The sequence below is a fragment of the Grammomys surdaster genome, unplaced genomic scaffold, assembly GCF_004785775.1.
Source record: "Grammomys surdaster isolate TR1022 unplaced genomic scaffold, NIH_TR_1.0 126059, whole genome shotgun sequence".
Lineage (NCBI taxonomy): Eukaryota > Metazoa > Chordata > Mammalia > Rodentia > Muridae > Grammomys > Grammomys surdaster.
In genome coordinates, this window is record NW_021620869.1 from 6276283 (window position 1) to 6304083 (window position 27801).

General features: G+C 45.6%; 1 long non-coding RNA gene and 1 pseudogene across 1 annotated transcript; both read left to right on the forward strand.

Moving 5' to 3' along the window:
- The first annotated feature begins 21138 nt into the window (after positions 1 to 21138).
- Positions 21139 to 22832, forward strand: LOC114610703. Its single transcript, XR_003709723.1, has 3 exons — positions 21139 to 21190; positions 21583 to 21732; positions 22744 to 22832. It is a non-coding gene; the product is annotated as an uncharacterized LOC114610703 (long non-coding RNA).
- Positions 22833 to 22962: 130 nt separating this feature from the next.
- On the forward strand, positions 22963 to 23682 carry LOC114610741 (annotated as a pseudogene).
- The last annotated feature ends 4119 nt before the right edge of the window (positions 23683 to 27801 follow it).

The following is a 27801-nucleotide window of genomic DNA, read 5'->3' on the forward strand; positions in this document are numbered from 1 at the left end:
TCTTCCTAATGCCTGCCTTCCCAAGCTCATTTCCCCTGCCCACTCTCCAGTGTCCTGAGGGATCTGCAGCTCAACTGTCAGCTCACTCTTCCCTCTACGTTCCCACCATCCCCAGACGAAAGGACTCCAGCGTCCAGAGTTTTCTGCCTTTGGCTCTAAGAAAAACACATCTATTTTCTGCAGTAACTTAGAGCTTAACCTCACTGCTAAAAATTAGAAAATACAGAAATTAAAATTGACCACTTTGGGTGCATTCTCTCTCCCTCACTCTGAAAGTATAAATTATGCCTCTACCTTCTGGATGCACTGAGTATAAAAGCCCCCATACTGTTTGCTCCAATAGAATACTTCTCGCAGCAGAAACAGACTAAATTATGTGTTTCAAAGCTCCCCGAAGCTGCAATTCCAGAAACATATAATTACACCCTAGCTTTATCAAAGAGCAGAAAATATTTTTCTTCCACTTTTTCGATGGTTTAACAACCATTTTGGATTTTGACTTTTTGTGACAGCAGGCTAGTAAATAAGTCAAAACTCTGAATCCAGTAAATACATACAATTATTAAGTACTAATAAAACCTTTAAAGTGTTTAAGGAGACGGAAGCTTTAAGTATCCAGGTTTGATCACGGCATACTGCAGATGTGTGTTGTGTGATCATACTGTACACCATCAATTTGTACAATTAAGATCATAATGGAGGCTGGAGAGATGGCCCAGTAGTTGAGTGTCTGCTGTGCTTCCGGAGGATGCTATTACAAGCTCTCACGTCAGGCTGCTCACAACCACCTTGGAACTCCAGCCCTAGGGGATCCAACAGTTCAGGTCCCTGCACACACACATACACACACACACACACACTCACATTAAAATACTCTTTTAACTGTAATTAATTTTTAAAAGACTCTTAGAGTAACTGGTAAAGGCAAATGCATATCCAGGAGTATGCTGTGTGTCTCAAAGGAAGTACACTGTCTTATTCCGTATAGGATAGATTCTCTAATCCTAAGTGATCGGCCCTAATGAAATACAATTACAAACAAATAAATACCTGGACTTAGCAGGCTGATTCATATGTAACGACAACTAAAGAAGAAAGGTCCTGGATTTGAGAAGGAACTGAGGGAGCATGGGAGAAGTTCTGGCGGAGAGAAAGGAGTAGAACAATTTAGTACTCATATATGAAAATTGTAAATCAGAAAAGTCCCATACAGGTGGCAGGCACAGACAGTCCTCTGAGGTAGCCAGGGACAGGAGTGAAGCTCACCACTGCCTTCAGAGCCCTCCGACAGGAAGAGGTGGTGACAGACACCTTTGCTCCTGTGACATCCTACACTGTAGACAATGACTGTGACTCTAAGATGCAACTCCACCAAGAGGTAGGTCCTTGTAAGAAGGACACCACGTAGAGTGACCGCAGAGTGCTTAGGAGCCGGGGAGTTTCCTTCAATGACGAGAAGAGAAGAGACAATCACCACAGACTCAAACAATAGCAACTTGAATTGTGCTTTTTCACGGTTCTGTAGGCCAGGCTCCTAAATCAAGGCGCTAGCAGGTCCCTGTGCTTTGCAGGTTCTAAGAAAAATTCTTCATGTGTGTGCGCAGCTTCTGGGCACACCAAAGTCTTCCTGGTTCCTGGCTCCACACGCATGCGCAGCTTTTGATCTTCCCAGACTTCCTGGTTCCTGACAGTGTCATGTCACTCGATTTTGACCTGACTCCACACAGCTCTCTTCCCTGGTTCTCCCATCTTTTTCCATCTCTCTTCCCTTAAAGGCTCCTGTCTTTAGGGCCTATCCTAGTGACCTTAGCCAAAGGTCTTTAGTTACATGTCAGACTCTTTCCAAGTGAGGTCTCAGTCACCAGGCTACCAAGGGGTTAGTCCAGGGGGATATATTTGTTGTGGGCACAATGTAACGAGCTGTGTCTGAAGCAGTCTCAGGAGGAGTTAAGGCATTGCTACCTGCCATCCATTTGGGGAAATGAGTCAGAAGCAAAAAGTCAGCAGGAGAGGAGGGGAGAAATTTGCCAATTTTTCATTTTAAGACTATGTGAAGCTTTGAGTTCAGCAAATCTGTTACTATTAAATATTAAACAAATAAATATAATTTACAGTGATTAAAGCAAGGTCATCATCAGTTATGATGTCTGCTTCAGTCTCTAACACAATTTGTCTAGAGACAAAATACGAGTTCTTAATTGCCAAAATGATATATGCTTAGCATTAGGAAGTTTTAATAAAAGGAAAATTCATGTTTTAAAAGTTGACATTTATTTTTCCGTGTCACAAATGACACAAACATTTTTTTTGAAAAAGACAACCCTATAATTATATTGGCCTGTCATTATTTGTGGTGACTCACACTGAGTGAGTGTGTCACATCTGTGGCTGAGTGGCAGATAGAAGCTCAGTAGGAGACAATAGTGTTCCCTAGAGGCCACGTTGCCCTTGACATCTAAAACTTGCCTCAAACACAAGGACTTCTGGATCTCTGGGGAAAATGTCCTCTCAGGGCCACCATACATCTGGATATACCACCCCTGGGAATAATACCTGAAGGAATCCAAGTCAACATGGTCCGTAGACTTATCTTTATTGCAACACTGTTCACTACAGACAAGACACGAAATCAGCCTGGACACCCATCGACAGACAGATGACAGCGAAAAGAGGGATATATACCAACGGTCTATTCATTGGTAAAGAGTGAAATGATGTGGTTTGCATGCACACGGACGGAGCTGGAAGTTGTCACGTTAGCTGAAATAAGCCAGACTCAGAGGGATACATGTGGAGTATTTCCTAGCCTATGCAAAACCAAGATCAACATATGTGTGGGACAAAAACAGAAGCAGATGGAGCCTAAAGGGAGAGTTTCGGGAGGACCAAGAAGAGGTGATACAGGAAGAAAGATGAACACTGCATGCTCTCTCTTTATAGGTGGAGTTTAGGTTTAAATACACACACACACGCACACACGCAGAAAGGGGTCTCTTTAGGCAGAGATAGAAATGAGTGGGGACAGAAAGGATGATGGGAGATGAAAACGAGCAACAGGCAATGATCTGTACCTATGAATGCCACACGAAGTCCTTATCCTGCACGTTAATTATGGAGGAAAGAGGAGAATCAACACCAGGATCCTTCTAAAAGTCACAGTGTTGGCCTGGATCAGCAGCCACAGGCACTGAAAGTGAGGATTTGGAAGGAGAGCCGACAGAGGTCATCTTCTCTTTCAGTCCTGTGCTGAGCAGTGAGCTAAGACCTTCCTGTGAGAAGTTGTACACGGTGTGGGTTAGGCCAGGGCTCCGTGCTATGTTTCAGGTAGAACCAAACCAAGGAGTATGCGTGCTACAAAACACAAAGGTCGCCTTTTTGTATGCTCTGTGAACGAGCCCGATGCACTTGTATTTGTGTTTGAAATGAATTGCAGAACATAAAGAGGCTTGGTAACTTAAATGTTAAGTCTTAAGAGCACATTAAACAGCAAATAGAACACTGTAAGGGAAGAGAAAGGAAGAAAAGAAATATCTTTGTATTGTACTTTATTACATTTGATGTCGTTATCCCCAGCCTACTCAGTCTCCCATGCTTTGCCTTATTCTTGGGATTAAATACAGGATCAAACCTGCAAGCTCCCACTCCACTAAGAACAATGCCCTCCTGATGCCAAACTGATGCCATTTTGAAAAATAATTTTAACTTGTTCTCTTCACATCTTGGGTTTTGTCGTAGGAAAGCAGTTATCCTGAGGGTGTTTTAACATGGCCAGTGAAGTTCAGATCAGTGGAGGAGTTCAGCCATGAAGGTCCTCTGCAACTTTTTGGAAGAACAGTGGATCTGTATAAAATGTTATGACTTGAAGTCTTTCCGCTCCTCTTTGTTCATTTGTGGCTGAGATACTTAGATCTGTGGAACAGCTGACACCCTCTTTATGTCACGAGCAGAAGGTCCTTTCTGGCTTGAACACAAAGAATGAAGGCTGTGTCCAGCTTTCCTGTCTGGCCAGCCAGACATTCTGGGCATCGATGCTCTGAGCCTTCTCCAGCTGAACCATGGAACCATGGAGACCATCTACCTTAGTGTGTGTGTGTGTGTGTGTGTGTGTGTGTGTGTGTGTGTGTGTGTACATAGACACCTGCTTCCTCCACCAGCTCCTACACACTTGGACTACTTTTCCTTAGTCAGAATTGCTATCAGGGACCACTGGAGCCAATCCAAAATGCCAGTAAGAAATAAGCAGAAATCTCATTTCTTACTGATTGGAAGGAGTGTGGAATTTTCCCTTTCAGGAAGTCCGCTGGGAAGGGAGATTTTCTGTAAGTCTCACCATAGTATTGGTCACCATAGCCCTTGCTCTTTCAGAGCAAAGAGAAAACCCTCATCCCCATGTTATATATTCACCAAGGCTACACAGACCCAACCCTGGCATTGCCACGGGGCCAGGAGGAGATGGGGCGACCTCTGCAGGCCCTGCCCCCCACCCGAAAGGTCATGGTTTCCATTTACATCATGTGTCCTCTGCTCTTTGAGTTACACCCAAGCTTCTGCTTCATAGCATCTTGATTGCTCACATGGGACAAGTACAGAGATCTGATGTCATGAAAAAAAAAAAAAAACCCAGTGCACCTGGGTACCAAGCATTGCATCAGCCCTCCGTGAGCCGGTTTCAGCAAACCAAAAACCCAACAACTATAAAATGCCTAACTGGAAAGGGAAAATGAGTCTGATTTTCCTGTTGATTTCAGTCTAAACCATGCATGCATGCAGATGTCCTGTAGATCACTGGTGACTTAAACCACAAACAATGACCTCTGGGGCACAGGCTCTAGATGTGCTTTCCTTGATAAACCTGGCTGACCTTGAGCCAGAAACAACCTGTGCCAGACTGTGTATAAAATCCGTGTTAGAAGCATTGATGCAGATGGTCTACATGATCTGAGGTAAATCACTCCAATTCCTAGAGCTGGCGCCTCCTTCTCTGTGAGGTATCAATCCCTAAAGGGATTATTGTCAGGGCTGAATGAATTATTAAAAGTGTCTTGTTCCGTAAGCTCAGTACATGTTGGCTTTTTACTCTTGTCTATGGGAATACCAGCCTGAAGAGAGTGTGGATCTCCCCCGATTGCAGCTGATGATGCATACAAGCTGATTGGGATTGGGGGCTGGAGAGATGGCTCATTGGTTATGAGCACTGGCTGCTCTTTCAGAGGACCTGAGTTCGACTCCTCACACTACCATGGCAGCTCACAACTGTCTGAAACTCCAGTTCTAGAGGATCTGACACCTTCACACCAATGCATATAAAATAAAATTAAATAAATTATTATGAAAAGAGATCGATTTGGATCCCTTGGCCTTAAGGGTTCTCCTTAATTGATATTTGTTGATCGTAGACCCTCTTGCCAGAATGATCTGTTCTGGACAGAGCCAGCAGCAGTGTATGTCAGCCACTCAGCCACAGGGGTGGGTTTAGGTGTCACTCAATCAATGTAAAGCTCAGGACCTGATTTTTCTATAGATATGAGCAAGGAAGTCGGGGCCCAGGGAAATGTGGGAGCCTTGTGACCCTGAGCAAATCAGCAGAAGACAAAGCCAGGGACAGGGAGGGCAAGCAGGAGTCAAACTTGAGCAAAACCTGAGCAGAAGACTTTTTTCCTCCCCGACCCCTATCTGAGTTACACCAACTGTGCCTGTGAGTCTCTAAGGTGAGACTAGTTGGCACTCACGCTTAGGCTTTTGATCCTGAACTTCAGCTAAAGAAGGTGAAGCCCCCCCTGCCTTGTACCCCCCCCCCCAGGACCACTCCAGCATTTCCAATTGAGCCTGCCTCAGTGGATTTCTTCTCTCTGGTTGGTATGTGACCCTTTCCACAATGCACCAAAACTCAATTCAATGTCTGCTTCTTTCCTCGTCTTCTGAGGAGCCACATATGGCAGGTCAAGGCTCTAAGATTCTTTACCTTGGTGAGGTGATATATTCCAAGCACATGTAGTTTACCCTGTGATCTAATTTCACAGTTCACCCTATAATGTAATTTCTCCATATTTCAGAGGCAGGGTTGTATGTTATTGTGAAAACCTCATTACAGCAATATTTCCTTATGGGTATTCATTAAAATACTAACATTTATACTTAGTTGCAAAAGCAGATTGTAGGAACATACAGAAAATGGAAGGTCCTGCCATACAATCCCTCACATTTCAAGGTGAGTTCTCTTGATAACAATTAAAGAAAGAGAGAAAGTCAGGGTGAGAATTCATGCAGGAACTTGAAGCAGAAACCATGGAGAGCTGTTGTTTGCTGGCTCATTAGCAGGCTTGTGCTTAACGTTCTTATACAGCCCAGGGCCATCTGCCTAGGGAATGATGTTGCCCACAGTGAACTGGTCTTCCTACATCAGTTAGTAATCAAGAGAATCCTCCACAGATATGCTTGTAGGCTAGTACAATATCCCTGATTGGAACAGTTGAGTCTCCCACCTCTGGTGACTCTAGCCTATATCAAGTTTGGACAGTTAAAGTTGACTAGGACATGACATCAGATGAAAACAGAAAAAGCAACTTATACAAAAGTGTGTAGAGTTCTTTCCCTTACAGTAAAGAAACTGTATTATTATATTCATTAGTTGCTTTTCATAACTTAAGATAATTTTGCATTGGGGTTTCCTTGGAAAACTAAATATAGAACCATCATATCATCTATTAATAACACACAGAGAGGGAGGGAGGGAGAGAGAGAGAGAGAGAAAGAGAGAGAGAAAGAGAGAGAGAGAGAATTCACTGCAGTTCTATTCACACTGGCTATGCAATCAGCTTGTATCTGTCAATGAAATATACACAAGGAAAACAGGACGTATATACACAATGGAATACTATTCATCCCTAAGAAAGGCAACTCTAACATTGGTGACAATGTAAATGAACCTGACATTATGGTATATGAAGAAGCCAGACGAAGAAAGGCAAATACATCATGGTCTCACTGATATGTGGAAAAAATATATATATATATAGAGAGAGAGACAGAGAGAGACAGAGAGAGACAGAGAGAGACAGAGAGAGAGACAGAGAGAGAGACAGAGAGAGAGAGACAGAGAGAGAGAGACAGAGAGACAGGGTAGAATGCTGGTTACTGGGGACTGGGTTGTTGAAGGAGGAACGTTGGGGAATGTCAGTAGAAGGATACAAGCTTGTGATTGGAATGAGGAATAACTTCAAGAGACACAGCACCAATAGTTAATATACATCTTGTATTCTCAGAAAATGCTAAGAGTTCATATATTCTCACTCCGAATACTAACTGCAAAATAACACACACGTTAATTAGTCAAATTATTCATCCCACAATGTGTATATACTCTGGAATGCCATGCAGTACATGATAATTCATTCAATTTTATCTGCCAATTAAAGATGGCTTTTAATGTAAAGATTATTTTTGGATGAATCAATGTATTTTGGTTATTGTGCTCTAGCGTTGGCTGTGGATTGAGAAGAAATTCAGAACAAGAGTCTCTGTTAAATGATGCCCTGTGCTACTACAGCCAGGGCTCCGTCTCCCTCTGTCTCCCTCGCCGGTCTCTACAGGATGCCTATCTCTGAGGTGGTCCGGGAAGATTTATTTTTTTTTATCTGCCTTTAAATTTTATGGAGTCCTGAAGGTGCTTAGAGGGACTTAGATCACATGTGTCAGAATCCATCTAGTTTCTAGTTTCTTGAACCACCAGGGCTTGCTGCCTCTAAGAATTAGGGAAGGCAAAAAAAAAAAAACCTTGGATAGCTTTATAAAGCAACCTGGAGAAAGTCACCAGCCATGGAGCAAGCAACAGCAGAAAAAAACCAGAGTGTTTTCTGAGGAGAGGAGGGGACTGAGGGGAGGGGAGGGTAAGGGAGGGGAGGGGAGGGGAGGGGACCAACACAGGGTTCCTGAGTGGGAAAGCTCTGCCGAAGAGCTCGAGCTGGGGACCGTGGGTGTGGGACGGCAGGACAGGAAGAACCATACCTGATGCTGGAGAACTGGTGCGCTGCTGGCTGAATAGACCACTAGCCTGAGAAACGTCCCGTTACTGAAATAGAAGCCAATGGTCTGAAAACGTGGTGAAGGAGAAAGGAAAGGAAGGGGCGTGAATAGCCCGGGGAGGGGGAGACCTCTAAACCAAATGGGAGACGCGAGGGAGACAGACTTTTCTGAGTTAAAGATGGAGTTCCACCCTCCAGGGTCACGAGAACAAAGTGGCCTCAGTTAAAGAGTCCACACCTATACTTGGCACCACTAGGCGTCCTTATTCAGGAACAAATGGAACACTGAAACACTGAGTTTCAGGTTGAGGGTGGGGCGACGGTAACCCCTTTGAAATCAGAAGCAAAATTGGGAACCTCAGAGAGGTAAGAGAAACAGAACCTTTCAACTCTAAGTTGTTTTCAGTCATGGTATTTGTCATAGCAACAGAAAGCAAGCTAGAAGGAAAAAAACGTGTCGAATCAGAGAAAATGTCTTAGTGTCAGAAAGCAGAGGGACAGAGACAGAGACAGACAGGGACAGGGGATGAGGGTGGGGGTTGATTTTCCTTTCCTATCAGGCTTCCAGAAGCTTCCTTGCCTGTGCGTTAGCCATGCTTCTGTGCTGAGTTTTTATATCCTGCCCAGGCTTGGTCACAGAAACCGCCCCGTGCCTCTCCTAGTTTCCAAAGCTCCCAGGCGCACAGGTACTTTGGGCGGTGTTTGCACTTTTGTTTGGAGGAGCGCTCAGACCTCATGACTCAGCAGCTGTCACGCTTAATTGGAGAGTCGGGAGGGGACCATAGTTGGCTCCCTTGTGATTCTCTCCGGAGTGGTGCAAGTTTAACGGCTGCCTGTGCTGGTCCGGAGCAGGTGTGGGATGGCTGAGAAGGCGTTTTCAGAGCATACAGTAGCCTGTTTACCTGCTGTCTCCCCCTCTGCCCCCCTCTTTAACCCTCCTTCCTCCCTATCCTCCAGAGAGGCTGCCTGTGCCTGAGCATTAAGCTTTTGCCTTCACTCCGTTTTTAATACATGGAATCTAATTAAACCTTTCAATTTGATTTTATGTGTGCCTGTATATGGTATATACATGTGTGTGAGGTGTGCTCTCAACTGTGCTTGTCCGAGGCTGAAGGTCTATATCAGGCTTCCTCCTCTGCTGGTTTCCACTTTGTTTCTCTGATATAACCCTCCCTAGATCATGTCTTGAACTCACAGCCAGGAGACAAGCATACTTTCTACACAAAGTACTTCTATCGTTATTGTCAGATCCTTGGTGTGTTTTCTGGTTATGGAAGATTTCAACTTATTTTTCTTGCTTCTCATCCAGTCGGCGCTGGCTAGCTCAGTGTTTTCCATGCGTTTTCTGGGATGCCTGTCTGACCCTGCTGGCTGACCAGGCACAGTGCTAGGGAGATCTTCTGTGTTTTTGAGGTAATTTTGGCTATGCTAAAGGTGTCTTGGAATGGGGGTTTCCTGCCAGGTGCTCTCCTCGGCCTGTTAATTTTAATCCAGTGCTGGTCACCCACTCCCTCTACAGAGCTTGCTAATCTCTGACTTATTCTCTAATTCTCTGAATACTCGGTTGGGTCCCCTGGCCTCACCTCTAGTCTGACTTGATCTCATTTGTGTAGTAGATGTCACCTCCCAGTTGCACCCCCCCACACACACATAGAAGGAAAGACCTCCCAATGCACCCCTTCCTAGACAGAGAGAGAGAGTTATAGGACTCATAAGGCCCCTGCCTGGGGCAACATGCTAATAGAAATTGCCTGGAAGAGGAGACTCTTTGGGGAAGCCAGAGCTGTACGGTATGCCAGAGCTGTATGCGGTTCCAAAGTTGCAGGTCTGCCGAGTCCCATGCTCGGGCTGGCTTTGGGTCATCTATGCTCCTTGTAAGTAAGCACAGGAAAGTCACCAGTTCACCCACCTAAAACTTGGGTGAAATCATTTCTTTGCCCTGGCAATGGTGCCCTATCTGGGGTTCATGTCTCCCCACACTAACAGAAAAAGTCACATAACACCTCCCACCCTGTTCCTTCCCAAGGACACTTTCTGCCATATTCTATCCAATGTGACTCCGCTGTTCCCAGAACACTAAAGAAACCTATTATGAGGCTGCCCCCTGGTCCACTGTGGCCTGGACCTGTATCTGCTTCCTTTCTCACCCTGGGAGTTTTTAGAAGTCCCAGTACCTCTGAACGGAGCCTCCTCAGGCATCATAGCTGTCAGAGGAATGGAGATCCAATCAGGTGCTTTGAGGACTGGGGTTGGGGGAGGGGCATTTCTGAGGATAGGCTTCTGTCGTTTCTTTCATGGGGCCTCCTTTTCTCTCTGGCATAGTGCTCCATTTTCTAGGTCACCTGCTAATTCATACATCAGAGGCTGGGATTCTGCTTCTGGTTTCACTGAAAAGGCCTTTTAGGTGAGGAAACTGTTAGCATAGTCTGCATGTGATATTGCATCTTCGCTCGACTGCTTGGGATGACCTCGGGCAAGGTACGGAACCTCTTTGAGCCTTACTTTCCTCATCTATAAAAAGGAATTAAGTGCTAGGCCTTAAGATAGAGACTTGAAGTCTCAGCCACTTTGGAGGCTGATGTAGGAGGATCACAAGTTCAAGGCCAGACATCTGGGCTATACCAGGAGTTCGAAGAGACTTTCTGAGATCTTGACTAAGAACAAGAAAAGGGCAAAAGAGATCTGAGGTGTAGGGTAATGCTGCTTACTGTTCGGGAGGCCTGAGGCTCAGTCTCTAGCGTTACAATATGAAACAGAAAGAGAAGTAGAAAATGTTACATCAAGTTTTGGCATCACTATGAGTTTTGTGAGATGGAGGGTGTGGCAACAGTAAGTGTCCCTCTCCTCTCTTTCCCTGCCCTGTCCCTGGAGCAGCTACTCAAGAGCTAGGCTTCAATCTTTAGACACAGCTTGATGGACTTGGGTGTAAAGCTGTCTTGTATTTACAAAATATTGCTATTTATAAGGCAAGAACACTTACCCTAGTGGGTAAGCATTTCTGCATTTTCTAAGACGGGTCTTTGACTCGGGTAACCCAAAGTAGAAAATCACATGGTTGAGATTTTTATTGTAACCACTAAGAAAGCTTGGCTTATGCCCTTTTGTGCCGCTTTGAATGGGTCTTTGTGGGGTTTATCTGGCAATTGATTGTGAAACACTTCAAGGTTCAAAAAGAGGCACAAATTGGTTATTTTTAATAGGAGGTCATGGCATGGTCACAGGAGGACAGGATAGCTTCTAGACACCACACAGATGAAATAGGCAGTCGTTCAGAAGAGAAACAAGTCTGGAGACGGGGTAGATTTCTGCCTTGTGGTCTGCAGTGTAGTCAAAATATGGTCAGTGCAGAAAGTAAGAAGTTCAGTCTCCACAGAGGGCCAGAAGTCTTGCTGCATATCCTGACACAGAGAGCGACCTAAAAGTCACACAGACCCTGTTCCCAGAGTGCAGTCTGTTCCTGGGTAACCATGGAACTCCTCCTCCAGGGAGGAGTTGCTGGCTTGGACCAAGAGCATCAAAGTGGTTTCACCAGCTCTTGGTTTGTCTATCTCCGAGCTCTGGAGGCTTGCTCTCATTACATTCTTTAACAAAGGAAAGCTAAGTAAAGCCTGCAAAGACAGAGCTAAGTAAAGCCTGCAAAGACAGGGTTACCCTGCAGAAAATGGGCCAAATCCTTGTAGATTTGAAACAACCTTAAAAGGGCAGTGTTCAGTGAGCCTGTAATCCCTGCTCCTCAGGCAACTCACACAGAGAGGTGAAGGACACGGAGAATCATGCACGGACACTTCTTTTGGGTAGAAAAAAGAAACAAAACCCAAAACAAACCAGAATGCTATCTTCAGGGTCAAAGACTTGGGGGGGTCATTAAAATCATTGCCTTGTTCTGGGTGCGTTCTTTATAAACAGGAGATTCTGAAGAGAACAAAAGTCAACATTGAAGGGACAGTACTCAAGACTCCTGTACTCTGGGGTGTGTGCCCTATGGGTGCAAGAGCGTGTGAGGGGGAATGCGCGTGGAGGCCAGAGATTGATAGTGAGGTCCCCCAACCCCTACCCTTCACTTTATCTTTGAGACAGGGTTTCTCATTGAACTTAGAGATATCTAATGAGAATTTTGGTTTCTTAAAAAAAAAAACAGAACAAAAAACGGTTACAATATGTAAATATATCTTTGTTTAATCCCAGGTATGGGCTATGGGGCTGCTTCAGATTACTCACTGCCGCTAACTGTGATTGTTTCCTGCTCTGAAAGGGGCATGATTCTGCCAGCTGAAGATAGTTTATGCTTGGAATGCGGGGGTGGGGGGTGGGAGGTGGGGTGAGGGGTGGGGTGGGGAATCTTGAGGGTATAAAAATGCCAGAGGCCCAGAGGCCCAGAGGCCCAGAGGCCGAGAGGCAGAGAGGCTGTGGAGGCTGCTGCATCTGCTGGTTCCTGCTGCTGTTTTTGCTGGTTGCTATTGTCAATTGCTTTTGCTCTTTGTTGGTTGCTGGTTGGAGCTATCCTGAAAATGAAGATTAGTCTTGGCCCTAATCAGCAGGAAGTAGTCTGAAGGAATCTATACCCCCTTCCCCTCTAACCTTCTTTTTTGCCTACCTAGTATTTGGGGGTTAGAAGAGATTGGGATGGAGAAATGTGGTAAATATAAGAACCCAATAAAATAGCCAAAAAAGTACGCTTATGGAGATCAGTTGTCTACACCAGTTATCCTGTGGTGAATTGTCTGTCTCTGCTTCCTCAGTGTGAGAATGACAGACATGCTTGGCCTTGCCTAGATTTTATGTTGTATGGGCACCCTTACTTTCCTAACTGAACCAACACCCCAGCCCCAGGGTCTCATTGATTTTAAACATAGTCTCTTTAACTTGGAAGCTGTTTATATCATAAAAGCTTGTTATTTACATGAATATTTACAGAGAAAATCAGGCCAAGGAGTTAAGAGAGTCACCTCTGTGTGCAGAATTATGAGGACACTGGCACACCCCCTCCCCCCAAGTATATGCTTCAATTACTTTGAGCTTTTTAAAAGAATTTGGTGTCATGAATGAGGATCTTAGAATGAAGGACATGTTTTCAGAACCTCTACTGATTTAAGCCAGGAGAAAGCACAGTCTTCAAACTGTCCTGGTTACCAGGTCCTTTCATGAATATCCTATGTAAGGCTCTGGAAAATGTAAAGTCAGATTTAAGTGTCATTATATCTTAAGAGGAACATCTTGGAAATGTACTTTTGGTTTTATTTTTGTAGAAAGTCCATCTCCCCATTTCTTGCCACAAAATATTCTTCACCCAAGCAGATAGTAGAAGACAGAGTCTTGAGTTTCCCAAAACACAGAGGAGGTGGCATTAATTTATTTCAGTATCTGAGCAGGGTAAGGCAGGGAGGGTTTTCTGGAATGAGAGATGTAATAAGCTCATGAAAGGGCCCAAGGAAGAGTAGTAGTTTGTGATCCTTTAAGTCCCAGTGGAATCTGTGCCAGTAGGGACAGAGTCAGCTACGGAAAAGTGTTAGGGGGAGGAGGCTTATTTATGTAAAGAGGCTTGTGTATGTGGAATGTGTCAGAGGAACATGAAGGTGGAGATTGTCTCTGACATTTTGGGGACAGGCCACAGCTTTTATGTGCATATAAAATACAACATAGAAATATCCATCTGCCCATAGAATGATATTCCTTTTGAAGCATACATAACTGTTTTGACTTTTCTCTATTATTTTAAAAAATGTGTATGTGTGTGTGTGTGTGTGTGTGTGTGTAGGCACATGTGTGTGCCAGTCCATGGGGGATAGTAGAAGGCATTAGCTCCCTTGGAGCTGGTGTTGCAGACATTTGAGAGCTTCTTGATGTGGGTACTGGCATGCAAACTCTGCTTCTCATGATAGAGCAACATGTACTCTTAATGGCTGACCCCTCTCTCCAGCCCCTCACGATCTGACCTTTTTCCAGTATTGGGTGATGCCTCTGAGAGTCTGGGGAATGCCGGAATCACTTGCCCTCAGGAAGTCTTGCACATACATACATTGTACACATGTAAACACAGGATGTACTGCAGGCAATGACTCAGATTCCAGCACAGCTCCACGAAAGACACCAAGCACTGTTGTGCTAACAGTAGCATCTTTGGCAACCAGGACAAAATAATGTAGGGTGTGCCTACATGCAGGGGAGGAATGGACCAAGTCTGAAATAAAACTATGCCTTTGAATGCCAGAAGGACTTGCTCTTGCTGTTGCTTGACAGCCTTGGAACTTGATTGACTTGGCTTTGAGAGAGCTGAGCATAGAAATGGAGAAAGGACCACCTGTTTCTGCCTTGATTTACATGGTCAGAGTTGTTACATCTCCAGAGGTGAGGGGTTGAAGTTCAAACCTAGTGCTTTAGAAGACAGAATGACAATAGGAAATAAGGCCCAGATGCAGTCAGCTTAGGGAAAGAGTCAAGGGTAATACATTCAAATAAACTACTGCAAGAGTCACTTCTGAATGCCTCATCCCCCTGAGCACAGTGGTCGTTAATCACCATGGACACATCATTAGTTTCTTACAAAAGTAAGCTGCCCAGGTAGACAGATCTCTCAGATAGTTTGCAGGAGTTTGTGAGCCAATTAAGGTCTGCCCAATGTGCCTTTACAAGGAAGAGTCAGCTTGTCCTCTGGAAGCAATTTGTATTATAATTGGGAAGATACAATTCATTACAACCAAACTGGCCTTGAAGATGTTGCTGGGTTTACAGTTTCTTATGGTACCTCCATAGGTAGGGAGTTCCAGTTTTCCTAAGTCATTCCAGCGTAATTGAGAGTATCTGAGCAAGGTGTTAAATGATTTGGTCCTTTTTTATAAATGGAGTATGTGGCAACGACTTTCTAATTGGGTAGAAGCTAGGTTTGTGTAAGCTAGGGGAAGGATAGAAGGTGGGCTTATTTCCTAGGTGGATCCTTGCTGATTGTGGTGGTTTGAATACGAATGACTCCCATAGGATCATATATTTGAATGTTTGCACTACTTGAGAGGGATTAGGAGGTGTGGCCTTGTTGGAGTAGGTGTGGCCTTGTTGGAGGAAATGTGTCACTAGGGCTGGGCTTTTGGGGTTTCAAAAGCCCAAGCTAGTCCCAGTGTCTCCCTACCTACTGGGGCATCCTACTGCCTGAGGAACTGGATGAAGGACTCTCAGCTCCTTTTCTAACACCACGTCTGACTACATGCTGCCATGCTGCTTGGTATGATGGTTGACAATAGAATAGACCTCTGAAACTGTAAGCCAGCCCCAGTGAAATGCTGTCCTTTAGAAAAGTGGCCATGGTCATGGTGTCACTTCATAGCAATAGAATACTGACTAAGACACTGATAATTTCTTATGAGACCAAAACAGAAGAGGAATTTTTTAATGAAATGTTGCTTTCAGTGAACTTCTTAGGACCTGCTTGTGATGTAATTAATTTATACTGTGTGTGTCTTGTTCCTTATGCTAAATGTAAGATAATTTAAATGATTTAGAAAAAAAGTTGCATTTTGTGGTCCTTTCTTTCTGGCCAGTGTGTGTGTGTGTGTGTGTGTGTGTGCCTGTACACACATGTGTGGTACATGGAGGCCCAAGGTTGATGTTGGATGTCCTTCTTAATCATTTTTTCACTTTATATTTTGAGGCAGGGTCCCTTGCTAAAGCAGGAGCTCACTGGTTTGGCTAGTCTGTCTGTCTGTCTGTCTGTCTGTCTGTCATCCTCTAAACGCTGGAATTATAGGTGAGCTGCTATGTCCGTGGGCTGCTATGTCGTTCTGACATGTACATGGCTGTTGGGGATCTGAACTCTGGTCCTCATATTTGGGCAGCAAAGGCTCTGTCTTCTCAGCTGTCATCTCTCCTGTCCACGATGTCCTTTGTTACTAAGCTTTTCCCACCAAACACACTTCAGAGTTCTCCCAGCCCTTCGTTTGGCTAGGGATACATAGTGACATTTGGTATAATTATAGATATCGGGCACAGGAACATACCTGATTTGAAAAAGGAAAGCCAGAACTAAGCAGTCCAATTCCCTGAGCCCTCCACTTTGGAGAGGCTATACCTGGATTCCCTATGGGCAGTGCCAGCTAACACGACCTGCAGCCCATTCTTGAGGTTAGCGTCTGATAGCACTAACCCTCATCTCGTACTCCTTGCCTTTGCAAATTCATTTATTCATTAAAACATTCTCCAGACTCCAAAGTCAATAGCTGCAGTTGTTCATTAGTTAGTTGTTCTCAGAGGGTGTGCAGAACAGCAGACCTTTGATTTTCCGACATGCATTGCTCTGAGGTCAAACAAGGTGACTCTGCATCTTGCTGCAGGCTCTCAATACTGCCAATTAGCAGTTTCTTATTTGTGCCATATTCTCTTGGATTTTGAGTGTTTTGTTGCTGAGCTCTGTGTTTGAATTGACCCCACATGTAGTACTGAGGAGCTGTCTGGTGGGGGAAGCCTGTGGTGTGCCCTCAGGAGAAAATAGATGTGCCTAGTCAGTTTCGGGTGAGAGATAGGTGTTGTTGGCTATGAGTTAAACGTTAATGAGTCAACAGTATGCATGGAGAAGGGAAATAGAAGTTTGCCAATCTGTGAATGAGGTCGCATTGAAAGTGCCATCTGCGGATACGACATTATAGGAATGATGGAGAATGGCGACACTGTATCTTAGACTCTGGAGATGATGTCTGATGATAAGAGTTTACAACAGCATTGTGAGGTTCAGGAATCTGTAGGTCCAAATACTGAAAGCTCTTGTCCCCAATTGGTTTTTGATCCATCAATAAAGAGCCAATAGCCAATGGCTGGGCAGATACATTGAGGCGGGTCTTTGAGGTTTGTGTGGTCTAGGAACCAGGATAGAGGAAGGAGCCTGGATGGGGAAGAAGAAAGACCAGACCTAAAGCCTGGCCATCATATGAGAATCAGGGAAAGTGGCCACACAGGCCACTTCCCCAATTGTGTTTGTGATAGCAGAGATGAAATTTAGATTTTAAGAGATGTTGACTCAGGAGCCCCGGAGGGGAATGTTTTCTAGCAGTGGGAACGATTAGAAATGCCCAGCCATTAAGCTACACAAAGTTACAAAGAAATTTGGGGTAGACTACCAAAGACTGGAAAAAATGTTAAACCTTTCCCAACCACTGCTTCATCATAAAGAAAATACCATATATAATTCATCACTTTTAGAAATTTGTATGCAGGGCTAGAGAGCTGGCTCAGTGGTTAAGAGCTGCTTTTCCAGAGGTCCTGAGTTCAATTCCCAGCAACCACATGGTGGCTCACAACCATCTGTAAGGGGATCTGATGCCTGTTAAATAAATAAATCTTAAAAACAAACACAAAACAAAAATAGAAATTTGTATTCTATTAGGTGTCTTTAACTGGAAAGAGACAACATTCAAAGTTGGATATAGATCCGTTGACAGATATGAGTTTGCACTCATGGGTGCCTCAACAGGAATCCCCAGGGAGCAACAGTCTAGTGTGAGTTAGCTCAGTGCCCACAGAAGCTGTCCAGAGCATGGTGAAGGCTGAGAGTGGCCTTGTCTCAGTGATGGTGTCTCGGTACCTTCCAGGTCAGTCCATCACCAGCTGAGGACCAGAAACAGCATCAGTGGACACAGGAGGATCAGAGGGCTCACCTCGTCCTGTGCTGTGTCAACATCTCACAGATGCTGGGAGGTGTAATGGCTTCTGCTTTGTCCATGCTGGTGGCAGTTTTGGACACAGCAATGGGTCACCAGATTATAACTTGCAACCAGATGATAGCACTGACTGCTAGTTTCAGAGTGGCGAAAGGAGTATTCATGCAAACTTACTTGCTATTTTGTTGGGGTTTGGTGTTGTGGTTGTTTTTTAAGTAAGGGTCTCATGTAGCTCAGGTTGGCTTTGGACTCACCATACATCAGAGGATGATGATGCCCTTGGACTCTAGGTCATCCAGCCTCTACCTCCCCATTGCTGGGGTTATAGATGTGCTCACCATGCCTGATTTGCACTGCAGCACCTGTTGAAAGAACCAACCAGCTGTCTCTGAGCCACTGATCTTGTTGTACATAGTCTTCCTTCATAGTTAATATCATCCAAGTTGTGCAGCTATGCTGATTCAGAACACTAAGGAGCTGTGCTCATGTTCAGCAGCCCCTTTGCCCTCATGCGGTCTACCATAGATGGTCAAGGATGGTGTATGTACCTTTAGCAGAAAGAATACTCTGAAGCTAGGTGTCAGCTCATGATTGCTGAGGATCTGAAGGACAAGGACAGCTTGAAGAAAAGCTCCAGAACCATGGAGACGGTTGTCACAAAGAGACTTGTGGAAAATGAAGAATGGGGAACTCATCCATGTGGGGTAGAGAGACATGCCACACAACTGTCTCCTGAGAGTGAAACTAATTTATTCTGGTATTCCCCAGAAGGGGACTCTGCTCTTGGGTGCTTTGAAACTTGATTTCTATATCAAGGGAGTACTCCTGCTCTCATGAGCACTTGAGTTCTAGTAGAAGTGTGACTATATGTCATCCCTCCTTGTGGCTGGAGTGGAAAGTCATAGGAGTTTGGACACTGAGTCTCGACCATTTTTATTCCACACAAGGTACAAGAGAGGTTGGCTGAATCCTGGAAGATGATTGCTATGACTTAAGGTTGACAGTCTGGGTGGGCAGCATTAGCTAGAATCTTTCCAGGGTGTGCTGGTTAGTTTTATGTCAACTTGACACAAGTCAGGTTCATTTGGGAAGAGGGAATGTCAATTAAGAAAAAGCCTCCATCAGATTGGCCTGTAAACAAGTTGGTGGCAGCATTTTCTTGCATTTTCTTGGTTAATGATTGATATGGGAGGGCTCATCCTGGCATTTTTGGTGCCTGTGGTCCTGAGGTGTATGATAAGCAGGCTGTGAAAGCCATTAGGGAAACAAGCCAGTAAGCAAAGTTCCTCCATGGCCTCTGTTTCCTGCCTCCAGATTTCTGTCTTGAGTTCCTGCCTTGGCTTCCATCAAAGGTGGGCTATGATCAGGATGTACAAACCAAATACAGCCTTTTTCTTCTCTCCCCAAGTGGCTTTGGTTAGGCTATTTCATCACAGCAAGAGAAAGCATGCAGGTCTTACAGAACACTGCAGGCTGGCCTGTTGCTAGAGGAAACACTAGGCTCCTTCTTTACCAAACCATACAGCAAGTCACATCTAGACACACACACACACACACACAGAGAGAGAGAGAGAGAGAGAGAGAGAGAGAGAGAGAGAGAGAGAGAATGAAGGTGACATGGTCTGAAAAATGAATAATCTTAATCTTCAGAACTTATGATCACATGCTTTGCATGGCAAGAAAGAATTAAGGATAAAGGTAGTGTTGGCATGCTCATCAGCCTTAAAATTGAGACATGACTCTGGATTTTCTGGACAGACCTAAGATAATACTAGGGTTCTATAAGTGGGTGCTGCAGGCAGAACTCAGAGTGCTATGATATGAGAAGGGTTCTGTGGCCCCACAGGCTTTGGAGAGTGAGGGACCAACATAGCCAAGGACAGCTGTGGCCTTTCCAAGCTGGGAAGACAAGGAACCAGATTATCTTCTGGAACCTTCAGGAGTGACAAGCCCTTCTGACATCTTGGCTTTAGCTAGACTTTCAACTTCAGACCCATAAGAGGGCAAGTTTGAACTGCTTTAAGCTGTGGGTTCTGCCACAGATAGGAAGCTGTCATGAGTATTATCCCCCAGGAAATCCCCAGGAAACCACTAAGTCATCCAAACTTTGAATACTTTTCCACAGGCCAAAGCAGTGGAACTGTGGCCCAGCTAGGCCTGTGTCACTCTGAGTTTCTGGTGTGTGATCTTCTGTACTGATTCTCCATTCAGAAACCAGTGTGATTCCTCCCTCCTAAGAGTCAGATCTGGCCAGTGCTACAATGCCCATGTGCATGGGAGATAGAGGACTCCATCTGACATCTCCATCAGGGACATTGTGACATTGCCACCAGATATAGTTAGGAATAACCTGATAAAAATCAGAACTTTGGAGAGGAAAGGGTAAGATAATAATAGAATTAAATGCAATCTTTTTGAAAAGTGTAAGGGCTGCATCCTTATTCAACTTGACTTGGGAGGGGTGTCAGGTGGGGGTGGGGCACAGGGAGATGTAGTGGCAGAGCTCAAACTCAAGGATATTCTGAATGCACTGAGCCAATGTTCGTGAATATTCATGAAGTGTCAGGGCTGGTTAGAGGCTGACACTGGCTGAGGGAACAAGACATTCCAGGGTTGGGTAGCTTTGCCCTCCATCACTGCATCCTAAGCTGGCAGATGATCTGATGTGAGCTTCTGCATTGACCTGCATTGGAAGCTTGTTTTGAGCCTTCCCTGTGGAGTCTTCTTTCTTGGCACAGAGTTTTTTTCTCAGGTGCTGTAGAAGAGTAAAGTCTCAGGGATATCTTTTGTCTGCTTCTACTCTCACAGCATGATCTTTGTCCTATTTTTGTTCTCCTGCTGTGATATAATACCCAGAAAAAGCCACATAAAGGAGAAAGAGTTTGTTCTAGTTTACAATCACAGGAAACATTCCATCAGGGCAGGAAACTGAAGCAGCTGCTCATATCATGTCCACAGTCAAGGGCAGAGAGAAAGGCATGTATGCAAGCTTACAAGTACTCTGTCCCTTCTCTACACTTAGCACAGAGCCTAGGAAATGGCGCTACCCACAGTGGGCTGGGACCTGTCAAATCAATTAATATTAGTAAATAAGATTCCACCACCACCTCTCCACCCTGCTGCCACTAGCAGACATGCCCACAGGCCAATCTGGTCAAGACAATCCCTCACTGAGACTTTTGTCTCAGAGAATTCTAGACCGTGTCTAGTTGGTAATTGAAACTAACAATCACAAGCACATTTGTGTTTCAAACGGGTTTTTTTCCTCCCTTGTCTTTTCTGTAGAGTTCTCAGGCCAGACAGAGGACTTGAGACTGAAGATTGAGCTGCACACAGACCCATCTGATCTTGTCTACCATTGTGGCAATTTGGCATTATCTGTTTTGTTCTTTGAGTTTCCTCAGGAGGTCTTATTTTGAGAAAGCTATCTACTGTTACAAAAACTCATGTGCTGCGTGCGGATACAAAAGTCCACAGAGGTGACATTTATCAGAAGTGTCTGCAGACAATATCAGTGCTATTACAGAGAAGGTATGTTCTGATCACAGAACTATTAAGTAAAATAGAGGAAGCTTCCAGGCATGGAGGACCTTCTGTCATTATCATGAGGGGAATCCTGGGATCTCATCATTCCTGATGCCTTCTGCAGCTTAAGTAACTTAAAAGCTGTGAGTCACCATCCTCGGCACCTGTGCTGTTATGCCCGTTCCCCCATCTCTATGCATTTCCCTGAAAAGACTTCTCAAGGAGAAATCCAAGCTTTGGTGGTAGGCTGCCAAGTGTATCTCCTTGTTCCTGTTTTTATTCCTGTTCCTGTTTGTGTTCCTGTTTTGTGGGGAGTATAAAAGAGATCTACACAGTTGAAAATACAGCATTTGGTTCTTTACCAGATGACTCCTTGTCTTTCTTTCTCTCGCCCTCAGCCCTCCGACAATCCAAGGAACTCAGTCAGCTATGCTGGTGTAGCTGACAAGTGGAGGTCCCAATCGAGATCGGAAAGATGAAGAAGATTGCTGACTGGCCGTCTCCGGGGCGCACATTAGGACAGGAGACGTATTGGGCATTAACCAAAGGTAAGTTTTCGGGTTAAGTAAACGCCATGGGTTTGGCACATAGTAAGGAGTTGCTGGCTAAGCAACTATCTACTCTTCTGGCTCAGCGGGGAACTGCTGTTAAAGCTAGAGTAATTGAAGAATTTATGAAAGAATTACAAAAATTCTTTCCATGATTTGTGGCGAGCGGCACTTTTAAGCTGGAAGACTGGGAAAAAGGTAGTAGGTGATTTGTATGCTGCTGCCGATCGCCATGGCCCTTTAGTCCTTAAAAAATCAGTTTGGGACATTTGTCTTGGCCTGCGGCGATTTGGGCTTTGCTCCTCTTTCTGTACAGTTTTCCTCCCTCTTCTGCATCTCTGGGTTGCAAATGCCACCCTCCCTGTCCACGGTGCTTTCGAGGATCACTTTTGAGGATCGCTTTCGAGGATCGTTGGCTGCGCTCTTGTTTTTAGACGAGAGTGAGGACTGAGTTGGAGACTTTTTTCTGCTTTTTTCTTATTTTTTTTTTTTTTTTTGAGAGGGGAGAATTTCGTCCCAGATAGAGGGGTGGGGTCTGGCTCCGGAGGAGGGTCCCCGACCTCGTTGTGGGGGCTCGTGTTTCTCTCTGCTGCGCTCTCGCTCTGGCTGACTAGTGGAGAGGTCTGTGGGCCTGGCATTGACATCCGGGACGACTGTCCACAGCTGGGGCACCTGGAGAATTGTGCAGTGATCGGGGGCTTCCTCCACGTCCTTCTCAGCTCCAAGGTCAGGGACTGCCGAGGCTGCCACTTCCCCAGGCTCACAGTCATCACCGAGTACTTGCTGCTGTTTCGAGTGGCCGGCCTCGAGAGCCTAGGGGACCTCTTCCGGAACCTCAGTTGTCCGTGGCTGCTGCCATCTGCAGCGGCACACTGGTCATCTTTGAGATGACCAATCTCAGGGATATTGGGCTTTGTAGTCTTGAGGAACAATACTCGGGGGGGGCCATCAGGATTGAGAGAAATGCTGACCTCTGTTGCCTCTCCACCATGGACTGGTCTCTCATCTTAGATGCTGCACTGTGGGGAACAAGCCCTCAAGAGAATGTGGGGACCTGTGTCCAGGGACATTGGAGGGGAGGCCCATGTGTGAGAGGACCACCATCAACGATGAATGCAGCTGCCACCGCTGGACTGCAGATCGCTGCCAGAGAATGTGTCCAGGTGTGTGCAGGAGGTGAGCCTGCACCGAAAACAGCGTGTGTGCTGCCACCCGGAGTGCCTGGGCAGCTGCCATATGCCTGAGGGCAGCACAGCCTGTGTGGCCTGCCAACACTACTACTACAGAGGCGTGTACGTGCCTGCCTGCCCTCCTGGTTCCTACATGTCCAGGGTGCTGTGTGGACCGAGATTTCTGTGCCAACATCCCCAATGCCGAACAATCTGCTTATTAACATCCGGCAAGGCAATAACGTTGCCTCGGACTTGAGAACTTCATGGGGCTCATCAGGTGGTAACCGGCTACGTTGAGATCCGCCATTCCCATGCCTTGGTCTCCTTGTCCTTCCTGAAGAACCTTCGTCTCATCTTAGGAGAGGAGCAGCTAGAAGGGAACTACTCCTTCTATGTCCTGGACAACCAGAACTTGTAGCAGCTGTGGAAATGGAACCACTAGAACCTGACTGTCAGGTCGGGGAAAATGTACTTTGCTTTCAACCCCAAGCTGTGTGTTTCTGAAAAATACCGAAGGGAGAAAGTGACTGGAACAAAGGGACGTCAGAGCAAAGGGGACATCAACACCAAGAACAACGGAGAGCGAGCTTCTTATGAAAGTGATGTTCTTCATTTCACCACCATCACCACCTGGAAGAACTGCATCATCATAACACAGCACTGGTACTGGCCACCCAACTGCCAGGATCATTGCCACCATTGCCATTGCTGCAGGGGCTGCCGTGGGCGCAGGCATTGCCTTATCCAGCAACATACAAACTGCCCAGACATTGAATGAACTTTCGGGAGGGTACAGATACATTGCTTTCTCAGAGTGATATTCAGTCTCATTTTCATATTGCTGTTTTAGATTCAAATCAACAACTTGCTTTGGTTCAAGAACAAGTAGATTTTATGTTATCCACCAGACATGTTGTTAGCTATGATCCCTTCTTTCATGTCATTTGTGTTACACCTGTGCATGTAATTAATGCTTCCTCTTCTGTTAAGTATTTGAATCAGTTGATTTCTGGCTCTTGGAATGCTACTTATTATTATCTTACTCGGCAGCTCTTTAATAAGATTGTATTAGTTAATAATACCAGAGTTGATCCTATTGATGGGTCATCTATCTTGAGCATGTTTCTTCAAGTGGGAATGCTGGTGAAAGAGTGGGCTGGAGTTACTTCCTTGGCAGTTTTAGCCTAATTTTGCTGTCTTTGGGTGTCTGTCCCACCTTTGGGCACAACAGGTACAATCTCAAGCAGTTGTGCGAGGATTGGTGCTTTTACATGGTCGAGGGGATCCCTCTGCCCAAGTGTGGCTGACCATGCTACAAAAAATATAATCATTCACCTAGGCCCGAGCTTCAGCCGGGACTGCAAGGAAGTTTTCCCTGAGAGACATGCCTAGCTGCATAGGGGTTGGTGTTGATACAGTTCCCCTCCTCAGGAAAAAGACACCGGGATGGGTATGACCATACCACCTCACTGTACAACGGCAGGGGGCTGGGGGTCATTATAATATCCCCAATTTTCACTGAGGGTCTGGTCTCTGTCTCTGCTCGGCCTCTAATTAAAAGAAAAAGGGTGAATTGTGAGTCACCATCCTCTGCACCTGTGCTGTTATGCCCGTTCCCCCATCTCTATGCATTTCCCTGAGAAGACTGCTCAAGGAGAAATCCAAGCTTGGGTGGTAGGCTGCCAAGTGTATCTCCTTGTTCCTGTTTTTATTCCTGTTCCTGTTTGTGTTCCTGTTTTGTGGGGAATATAAAAGGGATCTACACAGTTGAAAATACAGCATTTGATTCTTTACCAGATGACTCCTTGTCTTTCTTTCTCTCGCCCTCAGCCCTCCGACGATCCAAGAAACTCAGTCAGCTATGCTGGTGTAGCTGACAAAAAGCTAAGTTCTGATCTGACTAACTCCCACACCTACAGTGTATACTTTTTGGTCATTCTCCATATCTGACATCCATAGATTGTTCACAGCCCAGACATCCCAAGAGACTCTTATTTCCGGTAGACTCTTATTTCCTTATGTCTTACCTAATTTCCTGTGCCAGACATTGCTCACTGCTTTGACTCTTGCTGCTCAGCCAGCCTGGTATGCTGACCCCAAGAATATTGAGGTTCCTGAGTATGGGGACATTTCTCTTCCTTGCACCTCAAGTCTAAACTGTTTTGTGATGAGTACATCTCTTTTTGTCTTGGCTCAGTCTCCTCTCTCCAGAGTTCTGGCTGAATGTGTGGGCTGGATCAGGGTCATGAAGGCAGGACTTACCTTCCTCTGATGATTAAGACCTCCTCTGACCTTCCTGGCTCTCTTCCTTTGGGGAAAGTTCCTCCCCAAAGGCTTGTCTGGTAATCCTTTCTCTAAATAGACTTCTGCTGGATGACCACACCAGTCTACCAAGCAGTCCCTGCATTGCTTCTACGTTGCAGATGACAATACTTTTCCTATGATGGGCCACTACCATGGGAGAAGGGGTGGAGTCTCTGCTTTGGTCTTTGGGGAATGGGTGGGAGAACTGAAATGCTTGCTGGCTTTCCCCCTCTATCATCAATGCCAGGGACCAGGCATTGCTTTCATTCAACCTTGACATTGCTATGTATTTATTTTTATTTTTATGTATACATGTGCTCAGGTTAATATACACACACATGCCTTTGTGAACATTCATGTGCAATCCTGAGGTCAGCATTGGATGCCTTTCCTTATTGCTCTCCTCCTTGTGCTGTTCACAGAGATTCTTTCACAGAATCTGCTGCTCACTGATTCTGCTAGGCCAGCAAGGTCTCGGGATCCTCCTGTCTCAGCCTTCCTAGCATTGACAGTAGAGAAACTGGCCCCTTGCCCAGCTTTGCCATGGGTGCTGGTGATCAAACTTAGTTTCTCATGCTTGCCTGATAAGCCCACCACCATCTAAGCTCGTGGCTTTCCTTTTTCCTAATGCTGTGACCCCAACCATAAAATTATTTTTGTTACTACCTCATAGCTATAATTTTACTACTGTTATGAATCGTAATGTAATGTAACTATCTGTGAAAAGGTCATTTGACCCTCAATGTGGCTTTGACCTAGCCATCTCTCTTCAGCCCTGTGAGATAAGATACTCCCCACTGAGAACTGTGGGTGAGTTCCCAGGGCTTAAACAATGTTTCAGACATGCTTCTGACTTTCTTCAGAAAGCCCAGGCACACAATCAGACCCGAGGACAATGAGAAAAAGCTTCCCCTCCATTCTCAGACAGAACAAAAAGAATTTCTGGTTGGCAAACAGACCACTCCCAACTGCCCAGGTCTTGGTAGCATCTTGTCGTCTCAGTCATACAATATTTCAACATTTCTTTCTTTACACTTGAACATATGATTTAGTTCTTCCTCAGAAAGAAAACCAGGATGTCAGGGAAACACACCACATTTTCCAACACTCACTAGCTTGTAGTTGGTTCAGTGGTATAGGGATATAGGTTCTGATTCAGGAATGAATAATCTGGAGAGAAAGGGAGACAAGCAAGAGTCAGGACACGACACTGTCTTTCCAACATGTCTCTTTCCTCTTCATGAGGTCTACCTCAAGTCTGTTACCAGGCAGCTCCTAGCCCCAGTGCATCTCTTCCTCACAAATTGTCTCATCCCCTTCCCAAACTACCAGCTTTATAGACTTCAGGACGCCAGCCTCAGCTAGGAGTCTGCCCACATTTCAGAGTGACTTGGGGAGTGGGGTCCTTTAACACTCATGTGTACAGATGTGTTTCTGCCGTTAGCAGTACCTGCCTGAGTGTCCTAAAAGTAAGTCACGAGTCAAGAGCAACTCACGATCTTGTGGAACTTCTCAGAGCCCATGGGGGTGACCACATCCTAATCACTGTTTCTCCATGAGATGCTGTCTCGAATATGTGCCACCTCGGCAACAACCAGTGCCTGTTGCTTTCTCACACTCTCTCTTCTCAGCTCCCATCGTAGGGGGATGGAAAGGGAAGACTAGACGTGCCCATGTTAATATATGTTACGCCCACATGTCTTTTCCCATTCCTGATGGCAGGGTCAACTCCACTTCTCTGCTTCGCTCTCTTAGGGAAGTCTTCTGTCCGCCCTGCAGCTGCAAAAGCTCAAAGCTTGAAGTCAGCTCCCACAGTGGGTAGCCGCCCTTGCCTGCTGCAGGCTGACCTCTTCCCCCTCAGCAGTTCTTGTCCTATGACCGTAGGTATAGTTCTGTGTACATGTAGGAGATTGGTAGGCCATACCAGATTTTGGCACTTAAACATCTTGTTTAGTCATGCAGGTATTAGTGGGTTTTATTTCACTTAAAAGAGAGCATTTCCCATAAATCCCTGGTTCCCACATACCCCTAGTTTCTGGCCTATCTTGAGAAGCTGGATCCTTTGGCAGTCCTGATTCTCTGGGGAGCACTCAGGCGGTGGGTGTGTTTGAGGTTCCTTGAGCCAGCTCCTTCCTGTGGTTCCTGGTTCCTCCTTTTCCTGTCATGCCTCTGGAGGCACCCGAGTCTGCACACCAGGCCTTTGTTGTCATGGCTTTGGAGTAGCCTGAGCTATTTATGGAATGCCCATTTATTCCCTTTGGTCACACACATTTGCTCCAAGTGAGGACTGCATGGCCATGATCAGCATTGAGAAGACTGGGCAGGACTGACTGCTTCCTGTGCAGATCCAGCGCAGAGAGCCTCTCCTGGTCCTGGTGCTTCCCTACCATACAGGTGGATGCCATGGAAAGGTGGCAGTGTGACCCATCATGCATCTGTGCTGACCTAGAACCGTCGCTCATCTTGAAGACACATACAGAGTTTACTCAGTGTTCTGTCCTGATCCCGTGAAGTTCCCATGAATCTCTGCCTGCTCCAGAGCTGGCATACGAGAAGCAAGATGCTGATGGGCCCTGCGGGTTGGCTCCTCTTA